Here is a 22,534-nt window from a genome sequence, read left to right on the forward strand (position 1 = left end):
CACTCAGGTATTCTTGTCAGGAAGCTATCCTTCTCCACTTCGGGGTTCTGCCTCTGTCAGCTTTGACTTCTTTCTCCGGTGCCCCCCCCCCCCACCTCCCAGATGGCAGAGAGGCCTTCAGCAGCCCCTACCTTCCTTCCATCCCATCCCTTTCCCCCCAGTAATTCCAGCAAACTTTCCAGGGCCTACTCTGATTGGCCCTGCTTAGATCATGTGTCCCTCCCAGAGCCAATTGCTGTGGCTGAGGGGAGGAACCAGTCAGACTGTAAGTCAGGCCAGGCTATCCCCTCACCCCAGCTTCTGTCATCTAGGATTCTGTCTCTTGGTATAAACCCTGGGAAGCGAGATGCGTGGCCCCGTGACCAGGTGGGCTGTTGCTCTGGCGGGTGTGCTGGGATCGATGAGGCAAGTCCAAGGGCCTCTTCCCTTCCCAGGTGGTGTGAAGAGGGGCTCTGGGAGGTCTGGGGTCCTGGCTGAATTGCTGACCCTGTAGCCCACCTTTGCTGCCATTTCCACAACCCCTTAGCATCGTCCTCTCTGCTGTGACCCCTCCCATGTGTGAGGGACCCCACACTGGTGGATATGACAGCTCCCTCCAGTCAGAGAGACGTGGCACCACCACACGTCACTGCTGATGTGACTTTAAAGAGCCATATACATCACTCTAGAGAAAGGAAGGAGGAAGAATGAGAGTGGCAGAAAAGCAATTTCCGCTGTATTTTAAAAGGCAGCTATTAAAATTTTACAGGAGCTTTATTGCAGGGGCTTTCTGATCATCCCAGGAATTTTTTTTAATGGAAAGTCTGGTGATAAAGGAAATGTTCTGGGTGCTTCTGGTTCCCTCATGCCCTGTCAAGCATCTTGAAAACCACAATTGTCAGGGCTTCATAGACCAGCTTGGGGGAAAGCCAACTACCCAAGAGACTATTTCTGAGTTTTTAAAGAGTGTGTGTTTTTCTGTATTTGCTGTTTCTATGTATAGTAACTCTGTCTAATTTCATTTTGTGCTTTCCTAAATGCCTTGGTAGTGAGCTATGGGAATTGTCAAGAACTGCACTCAGCTCTGCCCTTCTGTGTAATTGAGTCATTTGGTTTTGTGAACAAATGGAAATTCAGGTCAACCTGCTTAAGTGTAAAAAGAAGCATTTGCACTTACTTCCTGGGACATTGTACACTGAATAGCTTCAGGTGTGGCTAGATCCAGAGCCTCACATGAGGTTGCCAGGACCCTGTTTCCTTGTACTTCGTGGCTCTGTATTCTTTTGTGTTGGTTTTGTTGTCAGATAGGCTCTGAAGCAGCTCTGTGTATATAGCCAACGAGCTAAGCAGTGCCCCAAGAGAAATAAACCCATCTCTTTCCCTATAGTCCCAGGATATGTCCTGAGACTGCTTTTATTGAACCTAATCACCATGGCTTCAATGCCAGGGCTACCCCGAGCCATCTCTGAGGCAAGGAGCAGGAAAGAGGAGGTTAGTGGCTTTGTTGGCCAGACCTGTATTGTATGACTAGCCCTCCAGGACCCCTTCCCATACAGTGTTCACAAGGATCTGAATCTGCCCCACACTTCCCAGTTATTACCTTCCCTAGGAATCTGCTCTGCCTTTTCCCTATTGGAATTCTTAATCCTGGGTCCATAGACCCTTGAAGGGTCCTTGGATAGAATTTAGAGGATCGCGAAGTTGGCTGGGAAAAAGGTTACATCTTTATTCCCTCTGCCATCTGGAATTTAGCATTTCCTTTTCTTCAGAATGAGAGCCAAAGCTACAGTTGTATTGCAGTACCTGTGACTTTGTCACCACTAGAAATTAAAAATATTTCCATATCACATTACGATTGTTGCAGATATTGCAAAATATCACTTACGCTCATCTGTTTCTAAATTACTATGGTTATTGGACACACCATTAGGATCTTATAATTTAAAGCATTCATAAAGAAGCACGAATATTACTGTATCTCAGATTAGGTTTTATTTTACAGATACTTTGATATCTTAATATAATTGGTTTCCTTTATAGCCTTGGGTATTGTATCTTGTTGACTTAAAAACATGATTCTGAGAAGGAGTCCACACTCGTCTTTTGCAGGCTGCCCACAGGGCTGAGAAAAGTTAAAACCCCTTTGGGTTTCTCCGGGAACCTCTAGGAGCAAGATTATTGAAGATATCCTGATTCCTAGATTCTGGAGAGCTGGCTAGCTACTCGCTAGGTTTCCTTCCTGAGAGCTGGCTGGAGTTTGAGCTCAGCCTTGGTGTCTGAGTAGCGTTTGGGCATCGTGCTATTGGGGAAGGGGAGGCATTATCTGCCTGTAGTTAGCTCTCTCTTCATTGACCACCATGGCCACTGGCTTAGCCACATGGTCAGGATTGGGTGAGTAGGCTCTGGAGCCAGGCTTCCTGGGTTCATCCCATCTGTAATATACTTTTGACTGGCCGGGCAGCTTCAGCTAGTGAGTTTTTTTGTTTTTTTTTTTTTATCCATTCTGTGCCCCAGTTTCCTTTTCTATAGCATGAATGTAATCATAAACATCTATTTCTTAGGGTTATTGAGAGAGTGAAATGAGTTAGCACATGTCTGCTAGGACGTGGCCTGGCACATGGGGAGTGAGAGTCATTATTTAATGGCCATTCCTTATAGGAAGGTTCTGGATTATCCTCTCAGATCTCATCTCCCTGGCTTGGTAAACCTGGCGTAAACAGAAACATGAGGGTGAACAGTACAGACAGTGGAGACATTCATTCATCCATAAAATATCTATTCAAATATGAACAACCATACTAAGTATTTTAAAACATAAATTAATACTATAAAGTTACAAGTCAGGACAAGCGCTATTTATCTCTGCCACTTCTCTATTCAAAATTGTCTGAGGGAAATATCCTTGTAATGGCCTTCCATCTGCCCCTATCACCTCCCTGCCCTCGTCTCCGACCACTCGCCCCCTCACTCACCCTGTGCCAGGCACATGGGCCCCTTGCTCCTCCTAAAATTCTCCATATACATACCCTGCCTCAGGTCCTTTGCACTGGCCATTCCCATGGCCTGGAATGCTCTTGCACAGAAAGTCACACAGCCTGTGGTCCTCCTGAATTAAGGTGTCTGTTCTGTGGCCACTCTTGCAAACAGCAGGCCCATCATTCTCCTCAGCCTGCTTAGTTTCCATCAAGACTGCTGACTACTCCCTGACTCCGCATCATATATTTGTTTTATTGTCTTCCTCCTTTACTGGAATGTCTTCTCTCTGCGGACAGCAGTGTTGTCCTGGTCACTGGTGTTCCCTTGGTGCCTAGCACAGAGCAGGTGTTCAGTAAACATTTGTTGAGGGGGGGAATTGGTAAATGACAGAAACTGCGGCAGGAAGGCTCAGACTGGCCAAAGACATAACCTTGTGTTGTTCTTCTCCACAGATGCACGGTCTTTGACATTGGCTCTCGTGGGACCCTCAAGGGACACTAGTGCCCAGAACACACTGAGGGTGAGTACAGTGTGGCTGTTTGCTTAAATTTTATAACTAGTCCACATAGGTCTCTATTATCTTTAAAAATTACTTGAAAAAGTATTGAGGGGAAAATGAAAGTCTCCTTCACTGTCCTATGCATCACCTGCAAGTCTAACACTTTCCCTGAGAGCTAATTACGTCAGCAGTCAGGTGGGTGTCATGACAGACCTCTTCCCGTGAATATTCCTACTTAACGTACATGCGCACTTACATACTTCGCAGCACAAAGAGAAGAGAAGTCATGCTGTATGTGGGTGCTTCCGCAGTGTGTTTCCCACCATCCCTACCAGCAGAGTATCTCGGAGATCTTTGTTCGTGGCGCACATCTGTGTATCACACTCTTTTTTAATTCAATTTTTTAAATTTACACAGAATAAAATTCACTCTCTGGCGTAGAGTTCTCTGAGCGTAAGCAATTGCAGTGTTTGTGTAACTGCCCACCACCATCAAGAGACAGACTGGCCCCCTCACCCACCCTGTGTGGATGTGCTCTTCCTCTGTAGGCTGAAGATACAGTGTAGGTACTGACACAGAATTAAAACACGTACATATAGCAAAAAGCTGTGATGTAAAGATTTTGAATATGTTATAATTAGGTTTCTGGGGACTTTGCTAGTGAACATCCTGTTCTGTGTCTTTGGCATAGGCAAAGCGATGGCACTCAGTTGCCAGTGGGGCATTCCAAAATGAGGGCGCCAACCTTTGTTGGCAGGATGCCATGCGGGTGCTTGGGAGTGAGGGCGCTGTCTGATCCTCGAAGCACCAAATGCCCCTAATGGTACGGCAAGTGGAGAACAGAAGATTCTGACGTCCAGACTCTGCCCGATTTGTGTAACCATGATGTTGGCTAAGTTGCAGGGACCAGCGGGTTGACCCTTGGGAACCGAGTGAATCTAGACAGCAGCTTCTCTTCTTGGCTGCTTATTGGGTCTCTTCACCTTCCTTCATCCTGGCCCAAGGCTCTGCCCAGGTACCTGGAGCGTGTTCATGGAACAGTCTCAAGGGGCTGCATTTCCATCAAAGGATGCTTCTCAGCACAATTTCTTTATTAGCTCTTTTATTTTGAAGGAATTTTAGACCCCAGAAAAGTTACACCAAGCGTGCAGAAAGCTCACGTACCTACCCTTCACCCAGCATCCCCTAATGTCACCATCTTAGGCAGCCTTGGCCCAGCTACCAAAACCAGGAAATGAGCACTGGTCCAGTACTGTGAACTAAGAGAGTTTAGTCAAGTTTTGCTAGTTTTCCACCGATGTCCTTTTCTTTTCTTTAAAAAAAATTTTTTTAAGGTTTATTTATTTTTGAGAGAGAGAGCAGGGGAGGAGCAGAGAGACAGGGAGACAGAGAATCTGAAGCGGGCTCCAGGCTCTGAGCTGTCAGCACCGAGCCTGACGCAGGGCTGGAACCCATGAGCTGTGTGATCATGACCTGAGCCAAAGTCAGATGCTTAACTGACTGAGCCACCCAGGTGCCCCCTTGATGTCCCTTTTCTGTTCCAAGATCCTATCCAGTATGCCACACTGTGTTTAGTCATCATGTCTCCTTATTCTCATCCAGTCTGTAATGGTTCCTCAGTCTTTCTTTGTGCTTCATGACCATGCCAATAAATATGCCTTTGATCACCTACTGTTGTGTTCTAGATACTGGGGATTCAGGAGTGAACAAAGCAGAATCCTTTCCCTGTGGGAACGGACATGCTACTGGAGAATAGAACAGACAGACAAGTGAATGTAGGAGAAGTCCGTAAGACAGGAATGGGGCTGCCTAGGAGGAACAGGAGTGATTTTAGGCGAGGTAATCCGGGAAGGCCTCTCTGAGGAGGCCCTGAATAAGAATAAGGCTCCCAACCTAATTCATCCACCAGCCAGCAGGAGATCTAAATAAATTATCTCACTTCGAAACAGGGTTTCAGGAATTGCAGCAACAGGACACTGTTTCCTCTCGATGGGGCAGCCCCTTCTTAGCTCTCGCCCTTTGTTGCCCTGTAAAAATGCAAAGCATTGCCAGATCCTCTGACATTTTTTTTTTCCTGATAGACAGCAAAAATGAAGAATTCTTGCTAGTCCAATAAACCCAAATTATGCTACATCAGATAACTTTTAGTGATTTGTGGATGAACATATTTTGTTTACCTTGTATTTGTTTATTATTATTGATTAAATTACTTTTGTAACAAAGATAATCGATTTTTCATTTTGGTAGTAATGTAGATTCCATTTTATTTTATTTTAGAGAAAGAGAACACGAGAGAGGGAGAGGGGCAGAGGGAGAAAGAATTCCAAGCGGGCTCCATATGGAGCCCAACGTGAGGCTTAGTCCCACAACCCTGGGATTATGACCTGAGCTGAAATCAATAGTCAGATGCCCAACTGACTGCTCCACCTGGGGGCCCCAGTAGACTCGTGTGTGTGTGTGTGTGTGTGTGTGTGTGTGTGTGTGTGTGTGTTTAAGTTTAAAAATGAATTGGTTTACTGGGGCTCCTGGCTGGCTCAGTCGGTGGAGCATGCAACTCTTAATCTTGGAGTCATGAGTTCAAGCTCCACATTAGGTGTAGACATTACTTTAAAACAAATAAATAAAAATAAAAACGCATTGGTTTAAAGAAAATACTAAGTAAATAATTGCATAGATGGAACTAGATGCAGCTGAAAAGAAGAACAGAACACGGTGACTGAGGCTCGGTAGGCACTATTCTAATTCAGTTTCCCACTCTTTCTCCTCTAGTTCTGGGGTTCTCATCCAGGGACCTGAATAGAGGTTGGCAAACAGTTACCACGGACAGGTGCCCTGAGCCATTTGTGTTATGGTGGGTCCATCAGCCAGGAATGCTTTTAGCTACAAGAACAGAAAACCCAGCTTGCAGCATTTTAAACAACCGAGCACTTATTTCTTTCCCATAACAACAAACCTGAAGGTATTTGGTTAGTTCAGAGGCTGAGTGGTGTCCAGCCTGGAGCTTCTTTGATTTACTCGGCCTTCCCTCGCGATTACAAGATTAGTGCTGTAGCTCCAGTCAGAACAAGGAGGGGAAGGCCAACACCCAGCCACACGTGTTTTCCTTTTCTGGACCACTTACGGACTCTCCCCAAAATCCTCCCACGAGGTTCCACTTACATCTCCCTGGCCAGCAATGTGTCACGTGGCCTCCCCTAGCTCCAAGGAAGGTGGGAAATTTCATTTAGCTTTTTCAGCCTCTCCTGAGGAGGAAGCCAGAGGAAAAGGGAATTGAGAGTGTCAGTCGGGTTAGCCAGCCAACAGTGTCTGGCTCCACAGGGGAAGAGAAACAATAATAATTAACATTAATGGGTACTGACTCTGTGCCCAGCCCTTCTGTGAGCACTTTACATGCATGATCTCATTCACCCCTTGCACCCACCCTGTGAAGTCGCTGCTATGATCTCCCCACAGGAATGACTTGGAAACTGAGGCACAGAGTGGTAAAGCCACCTGCCAAGTCAGGGAGCCAGGGTGGGGACCTTTGCAGTCTGTCTCCAGAGCCCTCGCTCTTGGCATTACACTTGGTTACCTCATAAGAGGTAACCTGGGGTCCTCAGACTGCTGGCTGTGTGACCTCGGTTTTAAATTCTTCCAGCAGGGGAGGAACAGGGCAGCGTGTTTTCTTTGGGGAAGTTTCGGTCATTACAAAGCTTTCTTGTGAATCACATCCGCCCTGTGCTCTACCTTTCCCTGGTCCTGGTCCAGTCCTGGTGAGCCAGCACCGCACATCTTCCTGGCTTGCAGATGGCTGAGAAGGCTAGTCCTGGCCTCCCCTTTCCAAAGAAATTTTACCTGTGCTTTTAATGCATCTTCCTAGAATGAGGCTCAGGCCTTGTTTCCTTTCTTGGGGTTCTGCTGGTCGATTCAACACACATTTAACGTGCTCCTTCTCTGTGCCTATTCCTGAGGGGTAGTAGCCTCATGGCTGGTGGACCCTGCACTTAATGGGGCTCCTCCTCCCAGGAAGGAGGCAGGCCCTCAGTGACAGTGACAGCCCAGAGCAGTTCAGGGCTGTATGGGGGAAGCCCAGGGATGGTGGACCCCGGAGGTGGCTAGCCAACCTGGAGGTCATCTGGGGCTCCTGGAAGCAGCTTTGGGCCTTAGAGAAGAGAGAGATTCATCAAGGAGCAGTTTGCCCTTCTCCACTCCCCCTGTCTTCAGTGAAACTCCCCTTTCTTCTTTCTGAATCGCCATCCCTTCCTCTGTAAAATTAGGGGTTTGGACTTGGGTTTCCATCCATCTGTCTCGTAAACATTGGTTATTTCCCATTTCCTGCTCTTGTGCTGGGCACGAGGCTTACAGGGCGGCCCTCCTGGAGAGAGAGTATTGTGGGAGAGATCTCTGGGTAAACAGCCTGGAGCGATGGGAGTTCTAATAGGTGAAAGCCACAGGACTGTGGGAACTTGGGGGGACACCGAACCCTAACTTGACATTTCAGGGCAAGTTTCTTGAAATCGAAATGGTGAAATCAGGAATGGTTTGACGTGGCAGCCAAGAGCAAGAGCTTCAGAGTCCAGCTACGCGCAGAGCAGGGAGTGTAACCCAGGAGCTTCGTAACCCTTGAGAATTGAAAAGTGATTATGGGGGCGCCTGGCTGGCTCAGTCGGTTAGGCATCTGATTCTTGATCACAGCTCAGGTCTTGATCTCGGGGCCGTGAGTTCAAGCCCCGCATTGGGCTCCATGCTAGGCATGAAGCCTACTTAAAAAAAAGAAAGAAAAGTGATTATGAATCTCAAATACTTAAGAGTAGTGCCTGGCACAAAGTAGCGACATAATACATGAGATGGTGGTGGTAGTGGCCGCAGCAACAGCGGCAATGGTGGTGGCTTATATACCTTAGCCTTGACTGTGTGTCCCAGGTTAGGCAGCTTCGTCTCCAGCCCGTAAGATAGTAAGCACTAGCTGGTGGTGTTATGATTACTTATTTACCAAATAGGAGTGTTTACCTTGTGCCCAAGCTGGTATGGTGCCAGGATTAGCAGTGCTGTGCTCCGGGGACACGGCTCGTTCAGCTGAGACCTGGGCCAGAAATCTCACAGGAGCAGAGCAGAGTGTCTCTGTTGTGTATTGGAAACCCACTGTTGTTGGCTTCCCAGTCCTTTTCCACCTAACCAGTCCCTGGGCCTTTCAGCACTGGCTGCTAGCACGTGGGCTGCCCTTGACCTCTGCGGCCAGAACGCATGGATGCTCTGCTCAGCCCATCAGCTGAATCCCAAATTAGACCTGACAGCGTGATTTATTCTCTGGGATGGAGCTGGAAGGGCAGAACCCCAGTGGGTGATTCCTCGGGAAGGTTGTCAGCCCCAATTAGCCCGGGCCCTTTCATGCAGTCTTGCTGGTTCAGCTTCCTCTAGCTAATAGGGTTTTCCAGGGTGTTGCTGGCTTCTGAGCCTCCTCCTGTCCCCAGGGGCTGAGACTTGACTGTGATCCCTGAGGAGCTGTGTCTGATGAGGGCCCCGAGGTGGGCTCTTTCTGAAGGGAGTGGGGGCTCTGGGTCCTTTCATCGTTTGCATCAGGAATTGAAAGTGGCAATTCCCCAGGGAGTAGTCGGTCTGTCCACACACCCCCCCCCCACCCCCCACCCCCCCACTGCCTTCCTTTCACTGAGGTTCTGTTCTGGCAACAGGCCACGCACAACCTTGGTACTCACCTCCCAGTCTGTGATCACCCTTGTCTCTGCGTCTAGCCGCCTTCCTTCCATCTCAGGAATGCTAGCGATAGGCAAGCTTCTGCTGCAATAACAGGTTGACCCTGAAATCCTAGAAGTTGGAAATAACGAATGTCAATTTCTTACTTGTGACACAAGGCAGGTTAGGTTGCCAGGGGGCACTTCACCTTGTACCTCAGACATGCAGGTCGATGTGGGCTCCAGTCTTGAAGCCTCATGACTAGAACACATAGCCTCCAGGGTCACCGTGGCAGAACAGGGAACTAGAGACTCCCACAGCACAGCACTTAGATGCTGAGGCCCAAAGTGACACAGTTCACTTCCGCTCGCACCCAGAACTAGTTACATGGCCTTGCCTAGCTGCAAGGGGATGGAAATGTGGAGGTACGTGGGTATTCAGTGAACAGTAAATGTCCTGGCCACAACAGTCAGGTGTGGTATTTATTAAGCACCTTCTGTGGGCCAGACCCTTTAGAGCTTTGGCAATACAAAGGGGTCCTCACCTTCCTGGAACTCATTCTCAGTGGAGGAATCAGAAGTTAAGTAATTACAAAAACAGCTGTGTGATTGCATCTGTGCTAAGTGCCCTGATGGAGGAACCAGCAGGGCATATCTAAGGGGAGTCTGATGTGTTTTGGAGAGATCAGGAGATGTCTGTTGTGAGGACTGGCATTTGCGAGGAGGCCTGAAGGATCAGTAGACTTTAATGGAATGCGAGGGAGCTCTGGGCTAGAAGAGTTTGACTCTGCGAAGGAACAGGACGAAGTCCAGTGTAACTGCAGGGTCACTACAGGGAGAAGTCAGGAGGAGATGGGTATTTGGAACACCTACCGTTTGGAGCTGTTGCAAGAACTGAGCTCAGTCATTGTTTCAGCAAATACTGAGTTCCTGCCCTTTGGCAGACAGAGTTTCAGGTACTAGGGGCAGAGCAGTGAACAAGACAGACAAATGTCCCTGCTCTTGTAGAGCTGAAGTTCTAGAAAGAGGAGCTAGACAATAAACAAGAAAAGCAAATAAGGTGATTTTACCTGGTTAAAAAAATATATATGTATGACCAATAAATAGGGTACTTTGTAATAGAGAGTGTATAGCTCGGATGTTTTTGGCTGTAAATGACAGAAAACCCCATGCATGCTGGCGTAGGCAGTCAGGGAATGTGTGGGCTTCCCAAGTCCAGAGGTTCTTTGGGCTGTCTTTTGGGCTTGTGACATGGTAGCTCAACAGTGGTGTTGAGGACCCAGGTTCCTTCTGCCACAGCTCTGCTGTTCCTGATGCTGCCTACACTTTAAGGCAGGTCCCTTCCACAGTCCTAGTGTGGCAGTTAGGGACACTAGGGGCACTCTCCTTTGGGAGCAGAAGCTTCTGCAAACTGTGTGTGCCCCAGGGACCTCTGCTAGCTCACTTTTGTGGGTAATGAACTGTAAGGGCGGTGGGAGGGCAATGGGGAGGCTGCTGCCATAGTCCAGATGGGAGGCGATGGAGGACAGGACCAAGGTGGGGGGGAAGGGGGGCAGCTTGGGAGGTGGAGTGGACAGGGCTTGCTAATGGCATGGCTGCTCAAGAGAAGGACTGCTGAGCAGACACACACACATACACTGACACAAACGTCCACCTTGCACTGTCTTCTTCCTGTCAAAGCCATGGTACACATTTGCACATTACAGACTCAGAAATCTTGCAGAAAAGATCCTGCATCTTCGCCTGCGAGACCTTATTTTTTAAATTTTTTTTTTCAACGTTTATTTATTTTTGGGACAGAGAGAGACAGAGCATGAACGGGGGAGGGGCAGAGAGAGAGGGAGACACAGAATCGGAAACAGGCTCCAGGCTCTGAGCCATCAGCCCAGAGCCCGACGCGGGGCTCAAACCCACGGACCGCGAGATCGTGACCTGGCTGAAGTCGGACGCTTAACCGACTGCGCCACCCAGGCGCCCCGAGACCTTATTTTTTAAAAGACACTTAGTAACATGTTCTACAAAAAAATCTGAAAAATCTTGCTTTAATGGTTCTCATCCTCACCGCATATTAGAGTCATGTGGGGAGTTTTAAGAAACCCCAAGGCCTGGGCCCCACCCCAGACCAGTCCATTAGAATCACCAAGGGTGGGACCAGGCGTGGGATGTTTACTTTAAAGCTCCCCAGATGTTTCCAGGGTGTGGCCAAGGGTGAGGACTACTACTTTATCGTATCCTTGGGTGAGCTTCACATTTATTAACCTGTATTGTTTGTTCGCCTCTCTGATTATCAAAGTAATGCTTGTTGTTTAAAAAGAAATCAAAGGACTCAATCCTCCAAGATGATCACGATTGCAAGCTAATGTGTTCCTTCAAAATCTTTTTAAATACTTGGGCTAAAAAACCACATGTGTCCTATAACATGGTGTTTCCCATCTTTTCAAAGAGTTTTGTTTTTTTGTTTTTTTTTTTTAAAGTTTTGGGGCCTACTTGAAATGTTTAGGGATTATAAATAATATAATCAGCTGTCTACTTATATTTTTAAAGTTTATTGACTTTGTGACACATTTAGAATCACGATATCAAAAATGCTGAAATCTAAATGTTGCTTCCGTCTTCTCACATACCATGAAAACAATGTGACATTCTCCACAGACATCCTTGTCACGAGAGTCACTTTTTGGGCCATTTACACATATTTCTAGCATCCATCATTTTCACGTTCATCTGAAGTGTTTATGATGTGGCACTTCTTTATTTTTTTTATTATTTATGTTTAAATGTTACTTATTTTTTTTTTTTAATTTATTTTTCAGAGACAGAGACAGAGCATGAGCGGGGAAGGGACAGAGGGAGGGGGGGAGGGAGGGAGGGAGGGAGAGAGAGAGAGAGAGAGAGAGAGAGAGAGAGAGAGAGAGAGAGAATCTGAAGCAGGCTCCAGGCTCCGAGCTGTCAGCACAGAGCCCGACGTGGTGCTCGGACCCACAGACCTGAGCTGGAGTCGGACACTTACCCGACTGAGCCACCCGGGCATCCCTATTGTGGCACTTCTTGAACCTATGTATGATGTTTTCATCGGAAACTGTATCCCAAGCCTCAAGAACCCAGTCATATATATCAGTCAGGTTTGTTTTTTTTTTTCCAATTAATTTTCCTTTTAGTTGTGTATGGGTAATTTCTGAAGTATAGGCACTAACTTGCTATGTTACATTTAAAAAGAAAATATATTTTTTAAGGACAGTTACTGAAAATGGGTGAATGAATAAATGTGAATACATAAAAGTGATTACATAAGTACTTGTTTTTGTGTCAGACTAATCATCCCAATATGAATTAAAAATGTCAATTTAGGGAAATTAAATTTCACCCCCCACAGCGGCACTTTGCTTCAAGACAGGTTGCCTTACACACACTTTTTTTTTTTCCATTTTCAAAATTCTAGTTTAATGCCACTCTCTGTATCATAAGACTTTTACATCCAGTATTTTGTTTAGAATAAGTGGATTTGCTTACAATTATTTGCCCCTATTCTTTTTTGAAAGAATATTTAAAGGACCTGTTTAAGTGACTCACAACACTTGGGATTGTGATGTTGAGCCCTTGAGAATGTTTTCTAAATCTATTATAACATATGCTGCCTTTTTATCGTTATCCAGACCAGCATCGTCTAAGTCTTTAGGTGCTAATGTGTCTTTCCCAAATATCACTTTGTTCAAAATAAGATAGTACGAAAACTCTGAAAGACAATTCTTATTTCTGAGCATCATTTTGGGGGGGAAATCTTGCTTTATACTTGGGCAGTTCTTGTAATCAAAGTAAATTAATTAGGTTAAATACACAGAATTAGCTCAGTGGTGTTGGACTTTCCTGCCACGAGCAATATAGTTGGAGAGCCCGAGCTCTCCGACTTTCCCAGCTTAATCTCGTTCATTCATTTATTCATCCACTCATTCAGCATTGATTAATTTCCAGCCAGCTACCCTAAGAACTGGTATAGATGACAGTAGTAAAAATGGCCTGTGCTGGAACCCCAGCCCTCCAGTTCCACCTGTGTGCCTATGGCTAAAGCACTTAGCTTCCTGTGCCTCAGCTTCCCCATCTATAAACTAGAGGTAGTAATACTACCTACCTCATAAAATGGTTTGTGGAGAGTCAGGGATTTAAAATACAGATCCATGATCCCAGGTGGAACATGATTGAAACAGACTATCCAAATTTTCCAGGGGCACCTGGGTGGGTCATTCCGTTAAGCGTCCGACTTCAGGTCCTGATCTCACGGTTCGTGAGTTCGGGGCGAGCCCTGCATCGGGCTCTGTGCTGACAGCTCAGAGCCTGGAGCCCGCTTCTGATTCTGTGTCCCCCTCTCTCTCTGCCCCTCTCCAGCTCGCGCTCTCTCTCTCAAAAATAAACAAACATTAAAATAAATAAATAATCCAAATTATCCAGAATTCCAAAACACATCTAGCCTAAGAGGTTTGGAAAGGATTCATGAGGTATGAAAGCACTTAGCATAATGCCTAGCACATAATAAATGCCATGTAAATGGTACCCATTTATTATTATTTAAAGTGCGTTGCCTCATCTTCCTTAATCATCATCTTGGAAATGCAAATGATAACCATAGTGAGATAACATTCCACACCCACCTCGATGGCTAAAATAAAAGACGATACAGGAGGAAATGAGGTCAGAGAATTAATGCAAAGCCTTGTAGGGACTGAGGCTTTGTCCTAAATGTATAGTGGGAGGGTTCTGAACACAGAATGGACGTGATCTGAGTCATGTTAACAGAGTCCCTCTGGCTGTGTGTGGGAGCAGGAGTGGGAGCCAGGAAACTAGGGAGGAAGTTCCTGCTAATAAGTCCATGGTCCGGGCAGGAGACACTATGCGGGGATGTAGGCAGGTCCTCATATCTTCAAGGTGGGGCCAACCGTAAGTATGAACGGACTAGGTGTAGGATGAGAGAGCGGCCGGCGAAAGACGGCACTAAGGTTTTGTCCTCACCACCAGGAAGACATTGAGTTGGGGACCACCTGAGCGGAGGTTTGCAAGGAGAAAGCAAAGGGGGTGTAAAGAATCAGGAATGCACCTTTGGGTCTGTTAAACGTAGGCAGCTGCCCGAGCTGGCTGGGAAGCAGTCGGTGTCCTAGTCTGGAGTTGAAGGAAAGGTCTCTGCTGCCGAAGGAAATGTAGGCGCCCTCAGCAAAGAGACAGTATTTAAAGCCAGGAGACCAGATGAGATCACCGAAGGATGGGTGTTGATACAGAAGAGAAAAGCTGTCCAAGAGTCAGAGGCTGAGAAGGAGGTATCTGGAGGAGGGAGAGACCCAGAGAGCACGGAGCCTGGAAACAGCCTTGAAAGCTGGGGACATGACAGACAAATGGTTGATGGGCGCAGGTTCAAGAAAGAGCTTTTGGGTTTGTTTTTATTTATTTGTTTGTTTTATTCATTTTTGAGAGACAGAGCATGAGCAGGGGAGGGGCAGAGAGAGAGGGAGACATTGAATTCTGAAGCAGGCTCCCGGCTCCGAGCTGTCAGCACAGAGCCAGACATGGGGCCCGAACCCACGAACCCCGAGATCATGACCTGAGCTGAAGTTGGACGCTCAACTGACTGAGCCACCCAGGCGCGCCGTGTGTTTGTTTTTAGAACAGTTTCAAGTTTACAGAAAATTGATCTCACAAAGGTATGAAATGGATCCAGCCTTAAAGATAATACAGAATAGTTTGATGTCCCACCCGTGTGTTCCTCCTGCTCTCCCCTACCTCCTGATCTTTTTCCGAGACAGGGCCTTGTGTCCACCTTCCCAGCAGACATGAGCTGTGTGAATGTACGGCCCCGCGTGTTCTCTTTGTTGCTCTGTCGCTAGTGCTGAGGCCACCATGTCTGACGCACAGTAGCCGCACAAGGTCTTCTATGGAGGAGGGATTAGAACTTGAAGGAGCCCCTGCAATCAGAGGCTGTCACTCCAGAATGTGACAAAAATGTGTCTTCCGGACCTGGGCTTCTGGCTCCTCTGGGTATCTTCCCTCTTCCCACCATGGGTTTTAGGGGGAAGGAATAATCGGGAATGAAACGCGGACATCCGGGTGGTCCCCAAACTAACCATTTACTAAGTGCCTGGTCCCGTGGCGGGACTGACCTGGCTTCCCCATCTGTAAATGGGATAATAATAGTATTGACCTCACAGAGCTGTTGTTAAAAGTAATACCATTACCATTATTCTGACTTCATGGCACTCCCTCTCTGGTAGGGGAGATAGATATCAAATAATCACTCAAATAACCACATAATTTAAGTGGTAAGTAAACTCTAAGGAAAAGCCAAGGTGCCTTGAGAGAATAGCAGGGTGGGAGGTGAGGGTCTTATTTGAGGCTCGGGTGGGGATGGGAGGGTCCGAGAAGACTTTTCTGAAGAAGTGACCCCCAAGGATAAATAGGAACTCGCCCAGGGGCGGGGTGTTTTGAAGCAGAGAGAATAGCCTGTAAAGAGGCCCTGAGATGGTGCACAGCTGAAGTGTGTTGGAGGGACCCAGGCCGGTGTGTCCTGGGGTGGGGCAGGGCCCACGTGTTGGGCCCAGTGATAGAGATTTGGACTTTCTTCCCACAGCCCCTGGGAGCCACAGAAGGGTTTTAAGGAGAGCTGTCATACTATCTGGTTTGGTTTCGTTTGGTTTCTTCACTCCTGTGTGTACTTTCAAGTCTTGGTGTCCTGACTCCTTCCTCGAGGACCGTTTGTCAGGCCTGCTCAAGCCAGGGTCAGGGTTAGACGCTCCAGCCCTCGCCCAGCATGCAGCACCCTGAAGCGTGCTGTCTTCTGCCACTCAGTGTGCAGGGTTGAAAGGAGCTTTACATCAGGAGAAGGTGCCCTGGTCCAGGCTCAAGGATCCTCAGGAAAGACGCGGCTTGTCGATCCATGCCTGCCTGGCCACCGGGGGTGGGGGGTGGGGGGGCGCCGCATCGCGGATCACAGCAGCACCGCCTCTGTCTCAGAAAGTCTCTGGGCATTGCTGACCTGTGATCCCTTCCTCTTAGAAAAGAGACCAGCCTGCTCCCCGCAAAGATTGCCTCATTTCGCCCCACACCTGGAGCTACCGACACCCTCCCTCCCCGGTTCCCTGTTTATTTTGTCAGATGCCAACCAATATGTTGTCTCAGTTCCCTCTCCTGAGCCAGGCCCCGGAAAGAGGTGGGACAGGAGGGGGAGGGGAGTTTCCAGATGACCTGTGTCTCCTCATCACTGCACAGGAAATAGCTATTTTGTGGGCCATTTGTTTTTGGAGGCCCTATATCAGTGCCCCAGCCCCTCAGGGTGGACCCAGGTGAGTCTGCCCACCTCCCCTTTGTCGTCCCCCCCCCCCCCCCGCCCACCTTCCAGCCTGGGAATCGTGTCAGATTCCTGGGGTGTGGAGAGGCTCAGGTACCCTGAGCAGCTCCTCTGCGGAGTGACCTCTGCCGGTTGCTGGGTGAGTGGAGGGCCCTGCTGTCCTTCCTCTGCTTGCCCATGGCTGCCTGCTTCCAAAGCAAGGAGGGCTGTGACCTCAGGGGGAGGGGGCCTCCCTTCAGAGCAGTTGGATACATCGTGTCTCAGGAAACCCACAAAGCTTACAGCCTGGGCTCCGGAGCTGTGCCACCCACGTAGTTGACAGATAGAGACTCTTAAACAGATGGGTTCCCCACCCAGGCCTGGTCCTTGCTGTTAAGTGTGTCACAGGTATTGATTAATTTAATCCTTCCCACAGCCCTATGAAGTAGGTACTGTCGGTTTTATAGATGAGGAAACTGAGGCACAGGTAAGCCAAGTCACTTGTCTGAGCCACACAGCTAGAACGTGGCAGAGCAGGACTCAAACCCAGGCCGTCAGGCTTCATAATCACTGTTCTGTGACTGCCTGCCCACTGCCCTGACACTGCACACACTGTCCTTACCACATCACCCTGTTTATTTTCTCCTTAGCACTTACCAGAATCAGTTTGTTGACTTGTGTGTCACCTGTCTACACCCTTTAGCATGTACGATTGATGATACAAATGATGTGTCTTATTCGTTACTGTAAACCCAAAATAGTATCTGGGATAGTACCAGGCACACGGGAGCTTCTCAGGCAGTATCAGTTGAAGGAACGAACCAAAGTTGCCAGTGAAAAGGATGTGGAAATACTGGATCTCTCATAACTCCACGCACGGGAATGTCAGTGGTAGAGCCGCTTGCCAATACAGGTTGGCAGTGTCTTAAAAATTAAATCTATGACTGCAACATGACCCAACCGTTGCACTCTTGGGTGGTTATCTGTCCCTGAGAAACAAAACTAATATCCACACAGAAACCTATACACAGTTGTTCACAGCAACAGTCAAAAGCTGGAAGCAGCCTCGAAGTCCTTCAGCGGCTGAATGGTTGCACATACTCTTGGTACCACGCACCAGTGTGGATGAACCCGGGGAAATTGTGCTGAGCACAAAGTCAGTCCCAAATGGGATCATGCACATGCCATGTAGGACTTCTACGGCTAGAGAGAAGTCAGTGCCTGGCCACTAAGCTTCAAAGGACAGACTGACTCTCTAGTTAGGAGTAATGCAGCTGGTGACTTTAAGTTGAAGCCAGTGCTCAGTGATCACTCTGAAGATCCTAGGGCCCCTAAGAATTATGCTTCCTCGGGGCACCTGGGTGGCTCAGTTGGTTGGGCATCCAACTTCAGCTCAGATCATGAGTTCGAGCCCCATATCGGGCCTGCTGCTGTCAGGGTGGAGCCTGCTTTGGATTCTCTGTCCCCCTCTCTCTCTGCCCCTCCTCCTGCCTCTCCTCCTGCCCCCCTCAAAAATAATAAATAAACATTAAAGAAAAAAGAAATAATGCTCCGTCTATCTACTCTGCCTCTGCTCTCTAATGGAACAACAAAGCCTGGATGACAGCGCATCTGTTTACAACATGGTTTACAGAATATTTTAGGCCCACTGCTGAGGCCTACTGCTCAGAAAAAAAGATTCTTTTCAGAATATTACTGCTCACTGACCATGCACCTGGTCACCCAGTAGCTCTGATGGAGATGGACAAGGAGATTCATGCTGTTTTCACGCCTGCTGACACAATGTCCATTCTGCAGCCCACGGACCAAGGAGTCATTTCAACTTTCAGGTCTTAATGTTGGAGAAATACATCTTGGTAGATTCTAGCTGCCGTACAAAGTGATTCCTCTGAGCAAAGTAATTTGAAAACCTTCTGAAAAGGATCCACCATTCTAGATGAAGTTAGAACCTTCGTGATTCATGGGAAGAGGTCAAAATATCAACATGAACAGCAGTTTGCAAGAAGTTGATTCCAACCCTCATGGACGAATTTGAGAGATCCAAGACTTCGGTGGAGGAAGTCACTGTGGATGTGGTGGAAACAGCAAGAGAACTCGGATTAGAAGGGGAGCCTGGCGATGGGACTGAATTGCTGCGATCTCATGATGAAACTTTAATGGTTGAGCAGCGACTTCTTATGATGAAGAAAGGAAGAGGTTTCTCGGGATGGAGTCTACTCCAGGTGAAGACGCTGTGAAGATTGTTGAAATGAAAACAAAGGATTTAGAATGTTACATAGACTTGGTTGATAAAGCAGCAGCAGGCTTTGAAAAGATTGTCTTTTTTTAAAAGCAGTTCTCCTGTGGGTAAAATGGGTGAAACAGCATCACATGCTACACAGTAATCATTCATGAAAGGAAGAATCAATCAGTGTGGCCAACTTCTCTGTTGTCTTATTTTTCAAAATTGCCACAGCCACCCCAACTTTCAGCAACCACCACCCTGATCAGTCAGCAGCCCTCGACATCGAGGCAAGACCCTCCACCAGCAAAAAGATTACCACTCACTGAAAGCTCAGAGTTGGTGGTCAGCACTTTTCATCAATAAAGGATTTTTAGGTGTTTATTTATTTATTTTGAGAGAGTGTGTATGTGGTCAGGAGAGGGGCATAGAGAAAGGGAGAGAGAAGAATTCCAAGCAGTCTCCACGTTCAGTGTGGAGCCCAACACAGGGCTCAGTCCCAGGACCCTGAGATCATAACCTGAGCTGAAATCAAGACTCAGATGCTTAACTGACTGAGCCACTCAGTCACTCCAATAAAAAGTATTTTTGGGGCGCCTGGGTGGCTCAGTTGGTTGGGTGGCCGACTTCAACTCAGGTCATGATCTCACAGTCTGTGGGTTCGAGCCCCGTGTCAGGCTCTGTGCTGGCAGCTCAGAGCCTGGAGCCTGCTTCCAATTCTGTGTCTCCCTCTCTCTCTGCCCTTCCCCTGCTTGCTCTCTGTCTCTCTCTCTCAAATAATAAACATTAAAAAAAATTTTTTTAAGTATTTTAAAATTAAGGTATATACGTTATTGTGGTTTTTTTTTTAAAGACATAATGCTATTGCATACTTAGTAAACTATACTATAGTGTAAACATAACTTTTATACACACTGGGGATACAAAAATTCATTTGACTCACTTTATTGCAATACTTACTTTATTGCGGTAGTCTGGAACTGAACCCACAGCATCTCTGACGTGTGCCTGTATGTGGTATCTCTCGGTATCTTACAAATATATGTGAGTCTACAATGATCTCAATAAAAAATTATGTTTTAAAAAAGTTGCCAGAGAGACTGGAGGAGAGACAAAGGGGGAGCAGAGAGTGGCTGTGGCCAGAGAGGCTAGAGTAGGGACAGGGCAGAGCACAGCACAGGGCCTCCTAGACCAGGGAGTTGAGAGTTTATCCTGAGGTCAGGTCTGGAAGGGGTTCAGGCAGGGGAGGGACCTGGCCAAATCTACATTTCTGCAGGAAAGATTGGGGTGAAAGAATCTGGTAAGTGAGAGCTGCAAGAAGGGGACCTGAATGTGGGGACAAGTGAACCTGCTGGAGAGCCTTTTAGGGGTGCAGCTGCCCAGCCTCCCAGGGAGAGGAGCAGGGACGACTGCCGGACCCTAACTTGCTGGGAGTTAGGTCCTAACTCTTGTGTTTGGCCACCCAAGTCTGGAAAGAGGCTTTGTGTACAAGGAAGAGGTCCTGGCTCCAGCCTCCTCATTCATGTGGGACAAATGGCTTTATAATAACCCCTGGGCCACCACAATTCCCTAAGAATACATGTCCCTGTGGTCTCCTCACACACCCCCCCAGCCCCCAGAGATGGGGAACTCTAGGGGAGGGAACAAAGTACTCAGTTGATACGTGTCATCGGCCAGGCTCTGTGTCTTGTTTGGGGTGTGGGTTACACAAGTATAGACATGTGTCAAAGTTCATTAACCTGTACATTCAAAACAGGTACATGTATGCAATTAAACTTCAGTAATTAAATATATTCCATCAAATAAGAATGATAAAATAGTTCATATTTTTTTACTTTTTTTTTTTTTTTTTTTGAGAGAGACAGAGACAGAGTGAGTTAAGGGAGGGGCAGAGAGAGGGAGAGAAAGAGAGTCCCAAGCAGGCACCATCAGCACAGAGCCCGACTAGGGGCTCAAACTCACGAACCATGAGATCATGACCTGAGCTAAAACCGAGAGTTGGACACTTAACCAGCTAAGCCACCCAGGTGCCCCATAGTTCGTATTTATGAAGCCTTTTCTCTGTGCCAGGCTCCATGCTAAACACTTGACAAGTGTTAATTCATTTTACCAGCACAACAATTCTGTGAGATGGGTACTTCTCGCATTTTGTAGATGAGGCAGCTCAAGGGAGATCACACGTCCCTGGTGGCAGAGCAGCGATTGGCACCCGGCACAGACAGACCCCGGAGCTCAGGTTCCTTTGGTTTCCCAGTATTCTCACCTCGGCCTTTCCCCGATTCTGATGGGCCGGTGGTACACAGCAGCTGGGGAGGGCTCCTCCTGAGGGCCTCCGGCCACGTGCTGCTGCAGAGAGCCCCACGGAGGTCAGATCTCAGGGCAGCCCAGATCCAGAAGTGCGACCTTTGATTCAGGAACAGAGCCGCTGCGGGAGAGCCAGGCTGGGCTTTCTTGTCCTCTCTCATCCTCGTCCCCAGCCAGCTGGGGATTAACCGCCTGCTCTTCTCAGGAGAAATAGAACATAGGAAACTTGCTGCAGCTCAGCTCGGCTCTTGTGATGAATGAGGGAAGTAACCCTCTGTGGGAGGTTCTTGAGCCCTTGTGCACAAAGGACAGCGCAGCTGGCTGTTTCTGCGGCATCACATGCGTGGTGCCATCTGGGCGGGCAGGGGACATGCAGCTTGAGACCTGTACATAATCTCCTTATGTTGGGATTCAGGGTGTCTCTGATGCCCCATTGTCCTCTTACAGAGATTTCTCCTTTAACAGTCAGAAAACGGCTGCCTAGTCTTTGGGTCTCCATTAGGATGCATTTAGATACAGGTAACAAACCCCCGGCATCATTTGGCTAAATAGCAAAGAAGTTTAATGTGTCTTAGATGTCCATCGGGCAGTGGCTGTCTGGTGGGTGGGATCAGTAGTTCAAATATCTGTCATCAAGGACTCAGGTTCTCAGCGTTAGCCTTACCTTAGTATGGAGATATAGATAGATACAGATATAGAGGTACCTCTTTGTCCCAAAATGGCTGCCAGTGACAGGGCTACTACCTTTCTTGTCCACAGACATTAGGAAAGAGAGAGAAAAAAAAGCATCCTTTGTGGATTATAAATACTCCCTTTAGTCCGTGATTGGTCCAGCTTAGGTCATGTACCCCCACCCTTGCCAGGCCAATCACATCACCAGAGGAATGACATACCTTGATTGCCTTTAATCAGTTGGGGCCCATTATCCAGGAGAAGAGGGAAGTGGGTACTGAGTAGACAATCAAACACCTGCCACAGCTGGGAAAGGCCTCCAGACTCCTCCCTGACCGAGGCTCACTAAATTAAAAAACTGTCAGGCCCAACAGTTTGTGGCATTCAAGAACACAGAAGTATGATTTTCTTTTTTTTAGTGTTTATTTTTGAAACAGCAAGAGGGGTGGGGTGGCCAGAGAGGGGAGGGGGACAAAGGATCTGAAGCAGGCTATTCGCTGACAACAGAGTGCCCGATGCGGGACTCGAACTCACGAACCGTGAGATCATGATCTGCACTGAGATAAGAGTCAAACGTTCAACCGACTGAGCCACCCAGGTGCCCCTGGTTTTCTTTTGAAGAAGTACAGTGATTTGTGTCCAGCTTGTGCCTTCTGCCTCCCCTTCCACCCTCACATAACCCCACAAATGGGGGGCACGTAGAGTTTGTCTCCCATAGACTACTTACTTGTCTTTTGGCAAAAACTGTGTGTTGCCTCCTTTCCCCGTGGGTAAGTTTTTCTTACTTTTTCCTTCATTCTCTGTTTTTCCTTCCATTCCTTCCCCACCCTGAGGTGTGGTCTATAGCTATGTACATATCCTTGAAAAAAGATACATTGAGATTTGAATAAGAGCTTCCAGAAATGGTTTTG

At 47.7% G+C, this 22,534-nt stretch overlaps 1 protein-coding gene across 3 annotated transcripts in view; it reads left to right on the plus strand.

Moving 5' to 3' along the window:
• The window catches only part of SIPA1L3 (signal induced proliferation associated 1 like 3), a 240,147-nt gene that overhangs the window by 91,416 nt on the left and 126,197 nt on the right, over window positions 1-22,534 (plus strand). For all 3 annotated transcript variants that reach the window (XM_030297618.1, XM_030297615.1, XM_032591515.1), the window contains exon 2: window positions 3,408-3,475. The gene's annotated coding sequence lies outside the window, so the exon portion shown is untranslated. The remainder of the gene's footprint in view (window positions 1-3,407; window positions 3,476-22,534) is intronic.

This window comes from Lynx canadensis, chromosome E2, assembly GCF_007474595.2.
Source record: "Lynx canadensis isolate LIC74 chromosome E2, mLynCan4.pri.v2, whole genome shotgun sequence".
In the NCBI taxonomy this organism is placed as follows: domain Eukaryota; kingdom Metazoa; phylum Chordata; class Mammalia; order Carnivora; family Felidae; genus Lynx; species Lynx canadensis.